Raw genomic sequence first — 16,912 nt, forward strand, 5'->3', positions numbered from 1 at the left:
GATCAGGGAATAACATGTATGCAGGCACTAGGAGAGTGCAGGGAATGGATAGTGAGAGGAATTATCTCACAGGCAGGGAGAGATGTGTGCAGATGCTAGGGAGAGTCATAGGAAAATCTTCATTGTCAAAAAAAATGATTTACAAGTGCAGGGAAACAATATTTGGGGATCCAGATAGTCTCATAATACAGCTCTGTCATTCCAGCAAATAGTTATTGGGGCGCAAGTGTTATGTTAAAAAGCTTTTAGTGGCTTTTATCTGTGGAAAAAGATAAATATATACGCAGGTCACTTTTGCAGTTAACTGCGCTGATATCATTTAGTGGCCTATTTCAATACTATACGAGAAATATTTACGCAGGTCACTTTTGTTGTTATTTGTGCTAAAAGCGTTTATTGCCATATTTCTAGAGAAAAAGAGACTAAGTTCATATTTGCTGTTATTTGCGCTAAAAGTGTTTCTTGTAATATTTTGCTACAATACGAGAAAAATAGACGCAATTTACATTTGGTGTTATTTGCGCTAAAAGCGTTTCTTGCCATATTTCACTCCAATATGAGAAAAATAAACACAGTTCACATTTGGTGTTATTTGCCCTAAAATAGTTTATTGCCATATTTCTAAAGAAAAAGAGAAAAAATAGACTTAGTTCATATTTGGTGTTATTTGCGCTAAAAGCGTTTGTCTTATTTCACTCCAATACGAGAAAAAATAGACACAGTTCACATTTGGTGTTATTTGCGCTAAAAGCGTTTCTTGCCATATTTCTAGAGAAAAAATTGACTTAGTTCATATTTGCTATTTGCGCTAAAAGAGCTTCTTGTAATATTTCACTACAATACGAGAAAAATAGACGCAGTTCACATTTGGTGTTATTCGTGCTAAAAGCGTTTGTTGTCATATTGCACTACAATATAAGAAAAAAGAACCCGCAGTTCACATTTGTTGTAATTTGCACTAAAAGTGTTTATTGCCATATTTCTAGAGAAAAAGAGAAAAACAGACAGTTCATATTTGGTGTTATTTGTGCAAAAAGGGTTTCTTGCCATATTTCACTCCAATACGAGAAAAATAAATGCAGTTCATATTTGGTGTTATTTGCACTAAAAGCGTTTATTGCCATATTTCTAGAGAAAAAAGGAAAATAGACTAAGTTCATATTTGCAGTTATTTGCGCTAGAAACGTTTCTTATTGTATTTCACTCCAATACAAGAAAGATAGACACAGTTTACATTTGGTGTTATTTGTGCTAAAAGCGTTTATTGCCATAGTTATAGAGAAAAATAGACTAGGTTCATATTTGTTGTTATTTTGGGCTAAAAGCGTTTCTTGTCATATTTCACTACAATACGAGAAAAATTGACTCAGTTCCCATTTGGTGTTATTTGCGCTAAAAGCGTTTATTGTCATATTTTACTCCAATACAAGAAAAATAGACGCAGTTCACATTTGGTGTTATTTGCGCTAAAAGCGTTTATTGCCATATTTTTAGAGAAAAATAGACTAAGTTCATATTTGTTCTTATTTGCTCTAAAAGCGTTTCTTGTCATATTTCACCCCAATATGATTAAAAAAAGACGCAGTTCACATTTGCTGTTATTTGCGCTAAAAGCGTTGATTGCCATAATTCTAGAGAAAAAGAATAAAATTGACTAAGTTCATATTTGTTTTAATTTGTGCTAAAAGCGTTTCTTGTCATATTTTACTCCAATACGAGAAAAATAGACACCGTTCACATTTGGTGTTATTTGCACTAAAAGCGTTTATTGCCATATTTCTAGAGAAAAATAGACAGTTCATATTTGGTGCTATTTGCGCTAAAAGTGCTTCTTGTAGTGTTGATCTCGATGCTTGGCACATCGGCCTAGCACCGCATGTGCTTGGGCACAATGCTTGAGTTTCCTCCTCGCACGTTTCTTGGCTGCTATGCAGCCAACAAACGTGCAGGGAGGTAATGGCATGCACTGTAATGCCGTAGCCATGTTGGCTACTGGCATTACAGTGATTGTCTGGCCAGAACACTTCATCGGGTGCTATAAAGCACCCGTTGACACATGTTCAGCTCAGTCTTAGTCAGGTAGAGCTGACAGTGTAGGGAGTGTTATTGGAAGATTTTTATTTGAAAAACTTTTCAGAGACCCAAAAGTCCTTTTAAGGACTATTATGTGTGACAGCAGCAATATATGTTTGTAGCACAACCTGCACTAAATTGCTCAGTCTTAGGGAGAGCTGAGCATAGGAAGGAACAGACAGTTTAGGGAGTGTTTTTGGAAGATTTTTATTAGAAAAACTTTTCAGAAACCCAAAAGTCTTTTTAAGGACTATTGTGTGTGACAGAAGCAATATATATTTTTAGCGAATCCTGCACTAAATAGCGTCTAATAAGCCTCTGTGGACAGTTAAATTATCCGCGCCACATCTCCTGTGTAAAGTGTGCACATCCCTAAAATATCAGTGACATCCAGTGTACTTTTTCCGTAGACGGTGTCTGCTGCGGATAGTTAAATTATCTGCGCCATATCTCCTGTGTAAAGTGTGCACATCCAAAGATATCTGTGACATCCAGTATACTTTTTCCATAGACGGTTTCCGCTGCGGACAGTGACATTAGCTGCGCCACATCTCCAGAGTAAAGTGTCCGCATTCAAAAAAAATGTCTTCTTCTGACAGTGACATAACCAGTGCCACATCTGCAGTGTAACATGTGCGTTTCAAATATTTATCTGTCACATACAGTGTACTTTGTCAATAGACGGTGTCCGCTTCTGACAGTGACCATACCAGGGCCACATCTGCAGTGTAACGTGTGCCCTTCAAAAAAAATTCTGTGACATACAGTGTACTTTTTCCGTAGACGGTGTCTGCTTCTGACAGTGACCTTACCAGGGCCACATCTGCAGTGTATCGTGTGCGCTTAAAAAATGTATCTGTGACATACAGTTAACTTTTTTGCGTAGATGCTGCGGACAGTGACATTACCGGTGGTACCTCTCCTGTATATAGTTTCCTCATCCCAAACACCTGTGACATTTCCTGTAATTTTTCATTAGCCGCTGGTGACAGCATTGACATTATCTGCGGTATATCTCCTGTGTGACGTTTCCACATCCAAAATATCTTTTTAAATTTGTTTGCACATACACTTCCAAATCCTACACTACTGTACATGTGACAGACTTTCAATCATATATAACATTTAATATGAAGAAGACGAGCAGTAAAGGACGGGGCAGTGGCCGTGATGCTGATGGTGCACACAGAGGCCGTGGCCCTGGGCACGGTGAAACTGTGCCTGCTGCCAGAGGAGCGAAAAAAAGGAGGTTATCCAAAAACTACAAGGGACTGTGCTTTGTCCCTGAAGAAAAGGATAGAGAAGGGGCGCCACCGGGACCGTACAGTGAAGGAATTGAAAGAATGAAGATAGTAAGATGGAGAGGCTGCTCTGGTGTAGGACAAAGCTAAACACCACAGAGAAGTCGTAATTAGAGTTGAACGAACACCTGGATGTTCAGGTTCGAGAAGTTAGGCCGAACGATCCCGAACCCGACCCGAACTTCGTCCCGAACCCCATTGAAGTCAATGGGGACCCAAACTTTTCGGCACTAAAAAGGCTGTAAAACAGCCCAGGAAAGGGCTAGAGGGCTGCAAAAGGCAGCAAAATGTAGTTAAATCCCCTGCAAACAAATGTGGATAGGGAAATGAATAAAAATAAAAATAAAAATAAAATAAATAAAAATTAACCAAAATCAATTGGAGAGAGGTCCCAAATCAGAGAATCAGGCTTCATGTCACCCACCACTGGAACAGGCCACTGTCAGATATTTAGACCCCGGCACCCAGACAGAGGAGAGAGTTCCCATTGCAGAGAATCAGGCTTCATGTCATAGCAAAGAATCAGGCTTCACGTCACCCACCACTGGAACAGGCCATTGTCAGATATTTTGGCCCTGGCACCCAGACAGAGGAGAGAGGTCCCATTGCAGAGATTCAGTCTTCATGTCATAGCAGAGAATCAGGCTTCGTGTCATAGCAAAGAATCAGGCTTCACGTCACCCACCACTGGAACAGGCCATTGTCAGATATTTTGGCCCTGGAACACAGAAAGACAAGAGAGGTCCCATTGCAGAGATTCAGGCTTCATGTCATAGCAGAGAATCAGGCTTCGTGTCATAGCAAAGAATCAGGCTTCACGTCACCCACCACTGGAACAGGCCATTGTCAGATATTTTGGCCCTGGCACCCAGACAGAGGAGAGAGGTCCCATTGCAGAGATTCAGGCTTCATGTCATAGCAGAGAATCAGTCTTCATGTCATAGCAGATAATCAGGCTTCATGTTACCCACCACTGGAACAGGCCATTGTCAGATATTTTGGCCCTGGCACCCAGACAGAGGAGAGAGGTCCCATAGCAGAGAATCAGGCTTCATGTCATAGCAGAGAATCAGGCTTCATGTCATAGCAGAGAATCAGGCTTCATGTCACCCAACACTGGAACAGGCCACTGTCAGATATTTTTAGGCCCCGGCACCCAGACAGAGGAGAGAGGTCCCATAGCAGAGAATCAGGCTTCATGTCATAGCAGAGAATCATGCTTCATGTCACCCACCACTGGAACAGGCCACTGTCAGATATTTTTAGGCCCCGGCACCCAGACAGAGGAGAGAGGTCCCATAGCAGAGAATCAGGCTTCATGTCATAGCAGAGAATCAGGCTTTATGTCACCCAACACTGGAACAGGCCACTGTCAGATATTTTTAGGCCCCGACACCCAGGCAGAGGAGAGAGGTCCCACAGCAGAGAATCAGGCTTCATGTCATAGCACAGAATCAGGCTTCATGTCACCCACCACTGGAATAGGCCACTGTCAGATATTTAGACCCCGGCACCCAGACAGAGGAGAGAGGTCCCATTGCAGAGAATCAGGCTTCATGTCATAGCAGAGAATCAGGCTTCACGTCACCCACCACTGGAACAGGCCATTGTCAGATATTTTGGCCCTGGCACCCAGACAGAGGAGAGAGGTCCCATAGCAGAGAATCAGGCTTCATGTCATAGCAGAGAATCAGGCTTCACATCACCCACCACTAGAACAGGCCATTGTCAGATATTTTGGCCCTGGCAGCCAGACAGAGGAGAGAGGTCCCATTGCAGAGAATCAGGCTTTATGTCACCCAACACTGGAACAGTCCACTATCAGATATTTTTAGGCCTTGGCACCCAGACAGAGGAGAGAGTTCCCATAGCAGAGATTCAGGCTTCATGTCATAGCAGAGAATCAGGCTTCATGTCATAGCAGAGAATCAGGCTTCACGTCACCCACCACTGGAACAGGCCATTGTCAGATATTTTGGCCCTGGCACCCAGACAGAGGAGAGAGGTCCCATGCAGAGAATCAGGCTTCATGTCATGGCAGAAAATCATGCTTCATGTCACCCACCACTGGAACAGGCCATTGTCAGATATTTTTAGGCCCTGGCACCCAGACAGAGGAGAGAGGTCCTATAGCAGAGAATCAGGCTTCAAGTCATAGCAGAGAATCAGGCTTCATGTCACCCAACACTGGAACGGGCCACTGTCAGATATTTTAAGGCCCCGGCACCCAGACAGAGGAGAGGTTCATTCAACTTTGGGTTGCCCCGCAATATAATGGTAAAATGAAAATAAAAATAGGATTGAATGAGGACGTGCCCTGGAGTACAATAATATATGGTTAAGGGGAGGTACTTATAAATGTCTAATCTGCACAAGGGATGGACAGGTCCTGTGGGATCCATGCCTGGTTTATTTTTATGAACGTCAGCTTGTCCACATTGGCTGTAGACAGGCGGCTGCGTTTGTCTGTAATGACGCCCTCTGCCGTGCTGAATACACATTCAGACAAAACGCTGGCCGCCGGGCAGGCCAGCACCTCCAAGGCATAAAAGGCTAGCTCTGGCCACGTGGACAATTTGGAGACCCAGAAGTTGAATGGGGCCGAACTATCAGTTAGTACGTGGAGGGGTGTGCACACGTTCTGTTCCACCATGTTAGTGAAATGTTGCCTCCTGCTAACACGTTCCATATCAGGTGGTGGTGCAGTTAGCTGTGGCGTGTTGACAAAACTTTTCCACATCTCTGCCTTGCTAACCCTGCCCTCAGAAGAGCTGGCCGTGACACAGCTGCGTTGGCGACCTCTTGCTCCTCCTCTGCCTTTGCCTTGGGCTTCCACTTGTTCCCCAGTGACATTTGGGAATGCTCTCAGTAGCGTGTCCTCCAATGTGCGCTTGTACTAACCTGAAAGTGCTAAAAATGACCCCTCTTCCTCCTCCTTTTCCTGGGCCACCTCCTCTTCCATCATCACCCTAAGTGTTTTCGCAAGGAGACATAGAAATGGTATTGTAACGCTGATAACAGCGTCATCGCCACTGGCCATGTTGGTGGAGTACTCGAAACAGGGCACACAGGTCTCGCATGGAGGCCCAGTCATTGGTGGTGAAGTGGTGCGTGCTGCAGCTGAAACTTCACTATGGCCTGCTGCTGCTCGCACAGTCTGTCCAGCATGTGCAAGGTGGAGTTCCACCTGGTGGGCACAACGCATATGAGGCGGTGAGCGGAAAGGTCGAAGTTACGCTGTAGCGCAGACAGGCGAGCAGCGGCAGGATGTGAATGCCGGAAGCGCGTACAGACGGCCCGCACTTTATGCAGCAGTTGTGAGTAGTTATGAGTAGTTGTGAATGAACTTCTGCACCACCAAATTCAGCACATGCGCCAGGCAAGGGATATGCGTCAAACCGGCTAGTCCCAGAGCTGCAACGAGATTTCGCCCATTATCGCACACCACCAGGCCGGGCTTGAGGCTCACCGGCAGCAACCACTCGTCGGTCTGTTGTTCTATATCCCGCCACAACTCCTGTGCGGTGTGGGGCCTGTCCCCCAAACATATGAGTTTCAGAATGGCCTGCTGACGTTTACCCCGGGCTGTGCTGAAGTTGGTGGTGAAGGTGTGTGGCTGACTGGATGAGCAGGTGGAAGAAGAGGAAGAGGAAGCCGAGTAGGAGGAGGAGGCAACAGGAGGCAAAGAATGTTGCCCTGCCTTCCTTGGCGGCGGAAGGACGTGCGCCAAACAGCTCTCCGCCTGGGGCCCAGCCGCCATTACATTTACCCAGTGTGCAGTAAGGGAGATATAGCGTCCCTGGCCGTGCTTACTGGTCCACGTATCTGTGGTTAGGTGGACCTTGCCACAGATGGCGTTGCGCAGTGAACACTTGATTTTATTGGATACTTGGTTGTGCAGGGAAGGCACGGCTCTCTTGGAGAAGTAGTGGTGGCTGGGAACAACATACTGTGGGACAGCAAGCGACATGAGCTGTTTGAAGCTGTCTGTGTCCACCAGCCTAAATGACAGCATTTCATAGGCTAGTAGTTTAGAAATGCTGGCATTCAGGGCCAGGGATCGAGGGTGGCTAGGTGGGAATTTACGCTTTCTCTCAAATGTTTGTGAGATGGAGAGCTGAACACTGCCGTGTGACATGGTTGAGATGCTTGGTGACGGAGGTGGTGGTGTTGGTGGTACATCCCCTGTTTTCTGGGCGGCAGGTGCCAACGTTCCTCCAGAGGCGGAGGAAGAGGCCGAGGCGGCAGCAGCAGAAGTGGTAGCAGGGGGAGCCTGAGTGAGTTCCTTGTTTTTAAGGTGTTTACTGCACTGCAGTTCATGCTTTGCATGCAGGTGCCTGGTCATGCAGGTCGTGCTAAGGTTCAGAACGTTAATGCCTCACTTCAGGCTCTGATGGCACAGCGTGCAAACCACTCGGGTCTTGTCGTCAGCACATTGTTTGAAGAAGTGCCATGCCAGGGAACTCTTTGAGGCTGCCTTTGGGGTGCTCGGTCCCAGATGGCGGCGGTCAGTAGCAGGCAGAGTCTCTTGGTGGCGGATGTTCTGCTTTTGCCCACTGCTCCCTCTTTTGCTACGCTGTTGGCTCGATCTCACCACTGCCTCTTCCTCCGAACTGTGAAAGTCAGTGGCACAACCTTCATTCCATGTGGGGTCTAGGACCTCATCGTCTACTGCATCGTCTTCCACCCAGTCTTCCTCCCTGACCTACTGTTCAGTCTGCACACTGCAGAAAGACGCAGCAGTTGGCACCTGTGTTTCGTCACCATCAGAGACGTGCTGAGGTGGTATTCCCATGTCCTCATCATCAGGAAACATAAGTGGTTGTGCGTCAGTGCATTCTATGTCTTCCACCGCTGGGGAAGTCTTCAAACAGCATAAGAGTCTGCTGCATAACTTGAGGCTCGGACAGTTTCCCTGATATGCATGGGGGTGATGTGACAGATTGATGGGCTTGGTTTTCATGCGCCATCTGTGCACTTTCTGCAGAAGACTGGGTGGGAGATAATGTGAACGTTCTGGATCCACTGTCGGCCACCCAATTTACTAATGCCTGTTCCTGCTCAGGCCTTACCATCCTTAGAACGGCATTGGGCCCCACCAAATATTGCTGTAAATTCTGGCGGCTACTGGGACCTGAGGTAATTGGTTCACTAGGACATGTGGCTGTGGCAGAATGGCCACGTCCTCTCCCAGCACCAGAGGGTCCACTAACACCACCACGACCATGTCCGCGTCCGGGTCCCTTACTAGACGTTTTCCTCATTGTTACCGTTCATCACAATAATAAAAAAAATTATTTGGCCCAATGTATTCAATTCAAGTTCAGGCCTTTTTTTACAGACACCTAACACTATCTGGCTATCTATTTAGGTACAGTATTACACTAATACAGGCACAGCAGTAACGACAGATTTAGCTGAATATAAATTGTAGGCCTATTATTTAGGCGCTGGATGACAGGTATACGTTTACGGACAGAATTAAACTTGGAAATGCACGGTAGCGTGTGAAGTTATTGAGAATGACCCTATCAGTACCTTCAATCTAATATACCCTTTTATGGATAGATTTAAAGTTGGCCTGATAGAGCAGAAACCACTGATTTAGGGAATTGCTAAGTTGGGAATTGTATTTCAACCCAGAACAAAAACTGTGCTTTGGCGGACACAAAAAAAATTGACCAGCCAAAGCAGTAACGACAGATTTAGCTGAATATAAATTGTAGGCCTAGTATTTTGGCCCTGGATGACAGGTATCTCTTTTACGGACAGAATTAGACTTGGAAATGCACGGTAGCGTATGAAGTTATTGAGGATGACCTTATCCGCACCGTCAATGCAATATATCCTTTTATGGATAGATTTAAACTTGGCCTGATACAGCAGAAACCACTGATTTAGGAAATTGCTAAGTTGGGAATTGCATTTCAACCCAGAACAAAAACTGTGCTTTGGCGGACACTAAATAAATTGACCAGCCATAGCAGTAACAACAGATTTAGCTGAATATAAATTGTAGGCCTATTATTTAGGCACTGGATGACAGGTATACATTTACGGACAGAATTAGACTTGGAAATGCACGGTAGCATGTGAAGTTATTGAGGATGACCCTATCAGCACCTTCAATGTAATATACCCTTTTATGGATAGATTTAAACTTGGCCTGATACAGCAGAAACCACTGATTTAGGGAATTGCTAAGTTGGGAATTGTATTTCAACCCAGAACAAAAATATATCCTTTGCCAGACAGCAGGCAGTATTACAATTGGCTAGCCACAGCTGAAACACCAGATTTAGGGTACTGCTATTTTGGCAATTGTATTTCACCCCTCAATAAAATAGCAAGCACAGCCAAGCACCTGATGTAGGATATAGCAAAAAAACAACAACACACTATTGATGTTTAAATGTATTTGGTGGCAGCTTGTGCTGGTGCACCACAAGACACAAAATGGCCGCCGATCACTCCAGAAAAAAGTGACAGAAAAACGCTCTGGGCAGCCTAAAAACAGTGAGCAATTAAATAGCAGAAGTTGAATGATTCACAGCTGCAGATCGATCACTTCATTAAGTGTTTTTGCTGAGTAAATGACTGCCTAATCTCGCCCTAACAGCAGCAGCTGCATCCTCTCCCTACACTGATCAGAGCAGAGTGACGTGCGGCGCTACCTGACTCCAACTTAAATAGAGGCTGGGTCACATGCTGCACTGGCCAATCACAAGTAGGCATGGCTGTGATGGCCTCTTGGGGCAAGTAGTATGACGCTTGTTGATTGGCTGCTTCGCAGCCTTTCAAAAAGCGCCAAGAAAGCGCCGAACACCGAACCCGAACTTTTACGAAAATGTTCGGGTCCGTGTCACGGACACCCCAAAATTCGATACGAACCCGAACTATACAGTTCGGGTTAGCTCATCCCTAATTATGATCAATTACCCTATTTTATATATGCACTGAGCACCATTGTATTGTATCACTGTCCCAGTAAGAGGACTGAAATGTTGCTTTGGTTATTAAAGAACATTACTTTTGAATTACATTTCTGGGAGTCCCATGGAATTTTTTTTATTTTGTTTATTTTTTATCTATCTATCTATCTATCTATCTGTCTATGTTTCTATCATATATCATGTACTTATATTTCTATGCAACAATAATTGCATACTGAAAAATCGCAACAATTAGAAAAGTGACTGAAGGCAAAACAATGGAAGGAACTGTCTAAACTGTAGAAGAGAAATCATAACCAACGACTTCTGAATGCATAATCAGTTCTTTGTAAAATTATAAAATTACAATATTATTTCTATAGAGCAAAATTTGAGTAGTAGAGTTGCATCAACTGTGGCTCATATAACAAATATGTCATTCTTACATTCCTCTCATTTGGAAAAAAAAAAATAACTCAATTATAAGATACTTATGCTTCCATTTAATTTCCAGTTGAATACAAAATGAAAAATGCTATTAATGTTCAGACAACTTGTAAAAACAAAGGCTTTCTTTAGTGAATACATTTTATTGCTTCAAGATGTGTGATATAATGTGCACGTTTCTGAAACAAACAGATTGAAATTCGACTTCCATCCTTGAGGACATACCAGGAAAAGATTGTAACGTGCCTTGTTTGTAGATAAGGCATGTTCTGGCAACAATAACAGCGTGCTTCCTTCTATAATACTCTTGTTTCCTTTCTTTGAGAACATTTGTTACCGTACTGAAACCTCTGTGGAAATTAGAGTTCGGAATTCTAAACAATATATGCTAAACTATCTACTCCAACAGCAACAAATCAGTCATGCAAATACAAATTATGTGAATTTACATTTTATCACCTCCATGACAGTTCTTACATAAGCATGATGAAACATCAATATTGTACATTTTTCTGTCCTTTATAACTGCATGCCTTAACTATCAGTTTATCTGTGTTATAGTGTAGTCCCTAAGATAAATTGGAAAAATATTAAAACTTTAAATGGTAATGTCAGGTGGCAATGGGCAGTCATGGTCAGTAGCAGTGTAAGTGTGAATGGAATGCTATTGCTAATGGAAATGATTGGTCAACTCGAAAGGTAAAAGAAGATGCATGATAATTACTGTAGATGAACATATAATCAGCAGAGTATATTCAGCAAGGTCTAAAGGCCATTTACATGCACCATCTAAATGGGGAAGTATCGAGAAGAAACCGTTCCTTCCCAATAACTGCTTGCTGATCAGTGGAAGTAAAGAGCTGCATTTATATGCAGCAGTCTTCTCCACTTTGCTTCTACAACTGCTCGTTCTCATATAGATTCAATGTTTCTGGGTAGCAGATCACTGTTTACACAGTAGAGTTTTATGCCCAACAATGACAATTTAGGTGTCAACATCAAGGATGATTTCACCCAATGAACAAGCATTTTAGCTTGTTCACCGGGTGATTTGTGGCATCTTTACTAGTGTTGATCGAGCACCAAAGTGCTTGGGTGCTCGAATAGAACACCTCGGGATGCTCGGGTGCTCTACTGAGCACCCTAGCACAATCGAAGTCATTGGGAGAACCCGAGCATTAAACAAGGCACCCCCTGCTCGGAAGAGGGGAGGGTGTCTGGTTCACATAAAAAAGTCTGAAATTTATGGAAACACCACTAAAATGGTTTGGGAACAGCATGGGGAGGATGTCTGGATGCACCTTGGACTTCCAGGTCACTGCTGGGAACGATGTTGTCCGACTAGTACACCAATTTTACCGACTGACAATTATATGCACAAAATTGAAAAAAAAAATTGATTTTAGAGGAAAAATTGTTAGGAAACATTCTTTCCTGTATATTTACTTGTATCTAAAGTGCAAGGGCTGCCAGAAATTACAAGGAAAAGGCACTCCGATATAACCTTTATATCACATAAAGGAGGGCCTCATTCACATTGTGGTACAATTGTTCAGGTAGTGGGACTCCTTCACTCCTAAAGCCTATGCATTAAGTGAAAGGGCTGCCAAAAATTACAAGGAATTGGCACTCCAATACATCCTTTATTGCACATAGGAGGGCATCATACACACCCTTGAAAAATGATGATTGCTGGCCTGCTGGTGACCCTCAAAAACATTAGGGGCGAGTGCCTGCTGCTGATCTGACCATCGAAAAAATAATGGTTGAGGGTCTGCTGGTGAGCTGAACATTGAAGACATTATGGTTGAGGGCCTGCTGCTGGGCTAACTCTCTAAAACATTAGGGGTGAGTGCCTGCTGCTGATCTGACCATCTAAAACATTATTGGCGAGGGACTGCTGCTGAGCTTACCATCTAAAACATTAGGGGCGAGGGTCTGCTGCTGATCTGACCATGAAAATAATTATGGGTGAGGGCCTACTGTTGAGCTGACCATCTAAAACATTAGGGGTGAGGGTCTGCTGCTGAGTAGGGTTGAGCAAAACCGAACTGTAAAGTTCGGGTTCGTACCGAACTTCCGGATTTTTGGACCCCGGACCCAAACTTTTCAGTAAAAGTTCGGGTTCGAGTTCGGTGTTTGGTGAGTTAATGCCACTTTGGAAAGGCTGCAGAGCAGCCAATCAACAAGCGTTTAACTCGTGTGCCCTTAAAAGTCATCACAGCCATGCCTACTATGGCATGGCGGTGACTGGCCAGTGCAGCATGTGACCCAGCCTCTATATAAGCTGGTGTCACGTAGCTCTGCACGCCACTCTGCTGTTACTAGTGTAGGGATAGGATGCTGCTGCTGTGAGGGAGAGAATAGAAAAGAATCTGTTATCAGAAGTGCATATGTGCTAGTGGAAGGCAAAATAATACAGGGAATCAGTCTGGGAGTTCAGGAACCCAGGGGGTGACATATTAAAACAAAAAAAAAATCTGTAATGTACAATCCAAGTAAATCCACCTGTTAGCTTCTGTGGGGACAAATTCGTTTTTTGCTAAAAAGTACATTTGCGCCCTGGACTGCATTTGTGACAGTCCAATACAAGCATTAAATACTGCTGTTATATTCTGGTTTTAAAAAAAAACACCCATTTTGTTCAAGACCCTACATTTGGGGCCTTTGCTTGACATTCCAACAATACAAGCTTTAAATACTGCAGTTATATTCTGGTTTAAAAAAAGAATAAAACATTTTGTGCAAGACACTACATTTGCGGCCTTTGCTGCATTTGTGACAGTCCAATACAATCAGTCAATACTGCTGTTACATTGTTGGTTGACAAATTAACATTTTTTGTGACCGTGAAGTAATTGTATTAAATTCGCCTCTCACACTGTTGTGTGACCTCAAGAAATTTTTCCTATTTATGACACCGGCACTGCCTTATGGTCAGTGAACTAAATTGTTGACTATTGGTGGTTACATAGTTGCTTGACATAAACCATCTGTTAGTTTGATTGGTGAATGCATAGAATGAGGAGAGCATCAAATAAGGGACGTGGCCCCGGTCGTAGTGCTGCTGTTGTTGGTTTAGCTCCTGTTGCAGGGAGAGGACATGGTCGATCTGTGCCAGCTTCACGCACAAGTGAAACACCTTCCTCAGGTGCGAGTAGGTGACAGAACATTCAGCGTTATTTGGTCGGGCCTAATGCGGCTCTACGAATGGTGAGGACAGAACAAGTACAGGCGATAGTAGATTGGGTGGCTGACAGTGCCTCCAGTTCCTTCATATTGTCTCCCACCCAGTCTAGTATCCTGCTGAAAGTTCAGAGTTTGTACCTGCAGCCCATGGCCATCAGTCTTTCACTTCACCCCCTTGCAAATCAGCCAAGCAGTTTGAGCCCCAAGTCATGCAGCAGTTTCTTCTGCTTTTTGATGACTCTGCTAGCAGGGTTTCCCAGGGCCATCCACTCAGCTCTGCCCCAGAAGTGGAAGAAGTTGAGTGCACCGATGCCCAACCACTTATGTTTCAGGGTGAATACATGGGAGGACCACCGCAACACGTCTCGGATGATGACGAAACACAGTGTGCAGACCGACAAGGAAGGCAGGGGTGAAGAATGGGTGGAAGATGATGTGAAGGACGATGAAGTCCTAGACCTCACCTGGAATCAAGGTCACGCGAGTGACCCGTGTAGTTCGAGAAAGAGGCGGTGGTCACACAAAGCCACCAACACAGCAGAAGAGGAAGCAGGGTGCAAAAGCGGAGCAGCCGTCCCCTAGATAGTATGCCTGCTACTGCCTACCGCACCAAGGGACTGAGCACACCAAAGCCAGCTCCAAGGAGTTCCCTGGCGTAGCAGTTCTTCAGACAGTGTGCTGATGACAAGACACGAGTGGTTTGCACGCTGTGCAATCAGAGCCTGAAGCGAGGCATATACGTTCTCAACCTAAGAACAACCTGCATGACCAGGCATCTAACTGCAAAGCACAAGCTGCAGTGGAGTAGACACCTCCTGCTTCCTCTTCTGCTGCAGTCTCGGCCTTTTTATCCACCTCTGGAGTGACAGTGGCACCTGCCACCCCACAAACAGAGGATCTGATAGAAATACGATCACCTGGGTCACCAAGCATCTCCGCAATGTCCCACGGAAGTGTTCAGCTCTCCATCTCCCAAACACTGGAGTACACACCTACCCACCCGTGATACCTGGCCCTGAATGCCAGCATTTCAAAATTACTGGCCTTTGAAATGCTGTCATTCCGTCTGGTAGAGACAAAGAGTTTTAAAAGCCTTATGGCAGTCGCTCTCCCACAGTACGCCGTGCCCAGCTGCCACTACTTTTCCAGGTGAGCCATCCCTTCCCTGCACAACCAAGTGGGGGACAAAATCAGGTGTGCACTGCACAACACCATCTGTGGCAAGGTCCACCTAACTGCGCATACGTGGATCAGTAAGCACGGTCAGGGACATTGTATTTCCCTAACAGCACACTGGGTAAATGCAGTGGCGGCTGGACCTGAGGCGGCTAGCAGATTGGCGCATGTCCTTCCACCACCGAGGATTGCAGGGTGCTTCTCTTTGCCTCCTGTTGCTTCCTCCTCCTACTCCGCTTCCTCATCCTCTACCGGCTCCTCATCCGGTCAGCGTAACACCTTCACCACCAACTTCAGCACAGCCGGAGGTAAAACTAATCTGTTTGGGGGACAAACCCCACACTGTGCAGGAGCTTTGGGTGAGCCTTGAACAACAGACCAATGAGTGGTTGGTGCCAGGGAACCTCAAGCCCTGCCTGGTGGTGTGCGATAATGGGCGAAATCTCGTAGAAGCTCTTGAACTAGCATGTTTGACGCACATCCCTTGCCTAGCACATGTGCTGAATTTGGTGGTGCAGAAGTTCCTTAAAAATTATGTTAGAGAAACTGCAGAAAGTGCGGACCGTCTGTGTGCGCTTTTGGCGTTCTTACCCTGCTGCTGCTCGCCTGTCAGCGCTGCAGGGTAACTTCGGCCTTCCCGCTCAACGCCTCATATACGATGTATCCACAAGGCTGAACTCCACCTTGCACATGCTTGTGGCAGCATTTCAGCAACATGGTGGAGCAGTATGTGCGCACACGCCTAAACATAATGGATGATGGGTCTGCCCCCTTCAATTTCTGGGTCTCCAAATTGGGCACATGGCCTGAGCTTGCCTTTTACACCTTGGAGGTGCTAGCCTGCCCTGCAGCCAGTGTATTGTCTCAACGTGTGTTTAGCACGGCAGGGGGCGTTCTCTCACAGACTATGTGGACAAGCTCACGTTCATTAAAATGAACCAGGCATGGGTCCCACAGGACTTGTCCGTACCTTGTGCAGAATAGACATGTGTTCTGGCCTAACCCTGCCATTGTTATACTACAGCGCAATATCTCATTCTTGTATTTTGGATATTTCACACTCTTTTGGAGTGTACCTTAATAAAAAAAAAAAAAACTGTGTTGGCTACCTCGTCCTCCTCCACCTCTGCTTCCACCTCCACTGCTACGTCCATCGCCTCCTCAAACTCCTACTCCATATGGAACTCCACCTCATAAATAAAAAAAGAATCAAATATCATAAATCAAGATTATTTCTTTTTTATTTGTACGTATTTTATTTTATGTCATTTCACTAATTTGTCTGTTACATTTTCTGGTGAAATTCACAAATTTTTGGGTGTGATATACCCCTGCTCTACCTAGTAGACAGGTAAAAAAAAATCACTAGTTTGTCTGTTGCATATTCTGGTGAAAATCACAAATGTTTGGGTGTAATATACCCCTGCTCTACCTAGTAGACAGATAAAAAAAAATTCACTAAATTTGTCAGTTACAATTTTGGGTGAAATTCACCAATTTTTGACTGTGATATACCCCTGCTATACCTACAAACCAGATTCCCAAAAAGTTGGGACACTATACAAATCGTGAATAAAAACTGAATGCAATGATGTGGAGGTGCCAACTTCTAATATTTTATTCAGAATAGAACATAAATCACAGAACAAAAGTTTAAACTGAGAAAATGTACCATTTTAAGGGAAAAATATGTTGAATCAGAAATTCATGGTGTCAACACATCCCCAAAAAGTTGGGACAAGGCCATTTTCACCACTGTGTGGCATCTCCCCTTCTTCTTACAACACTCAACAG

This window comes from Bufo gargarizans, chromosome 1 (genome assembly GCF_014858855.1).
Source record: "Bufo gargarizans isolate SCDJY-AF-19 chromosome 1, ASM1485885v1, whole genome shotgun sequence".
NCBI classification, from domain to species: domain Eukaryota; kingdom Metazoa; phylum Chordata; class Amphibia; order Anura; family Bufonidae; genus Bufo; species Bufo gargarizans.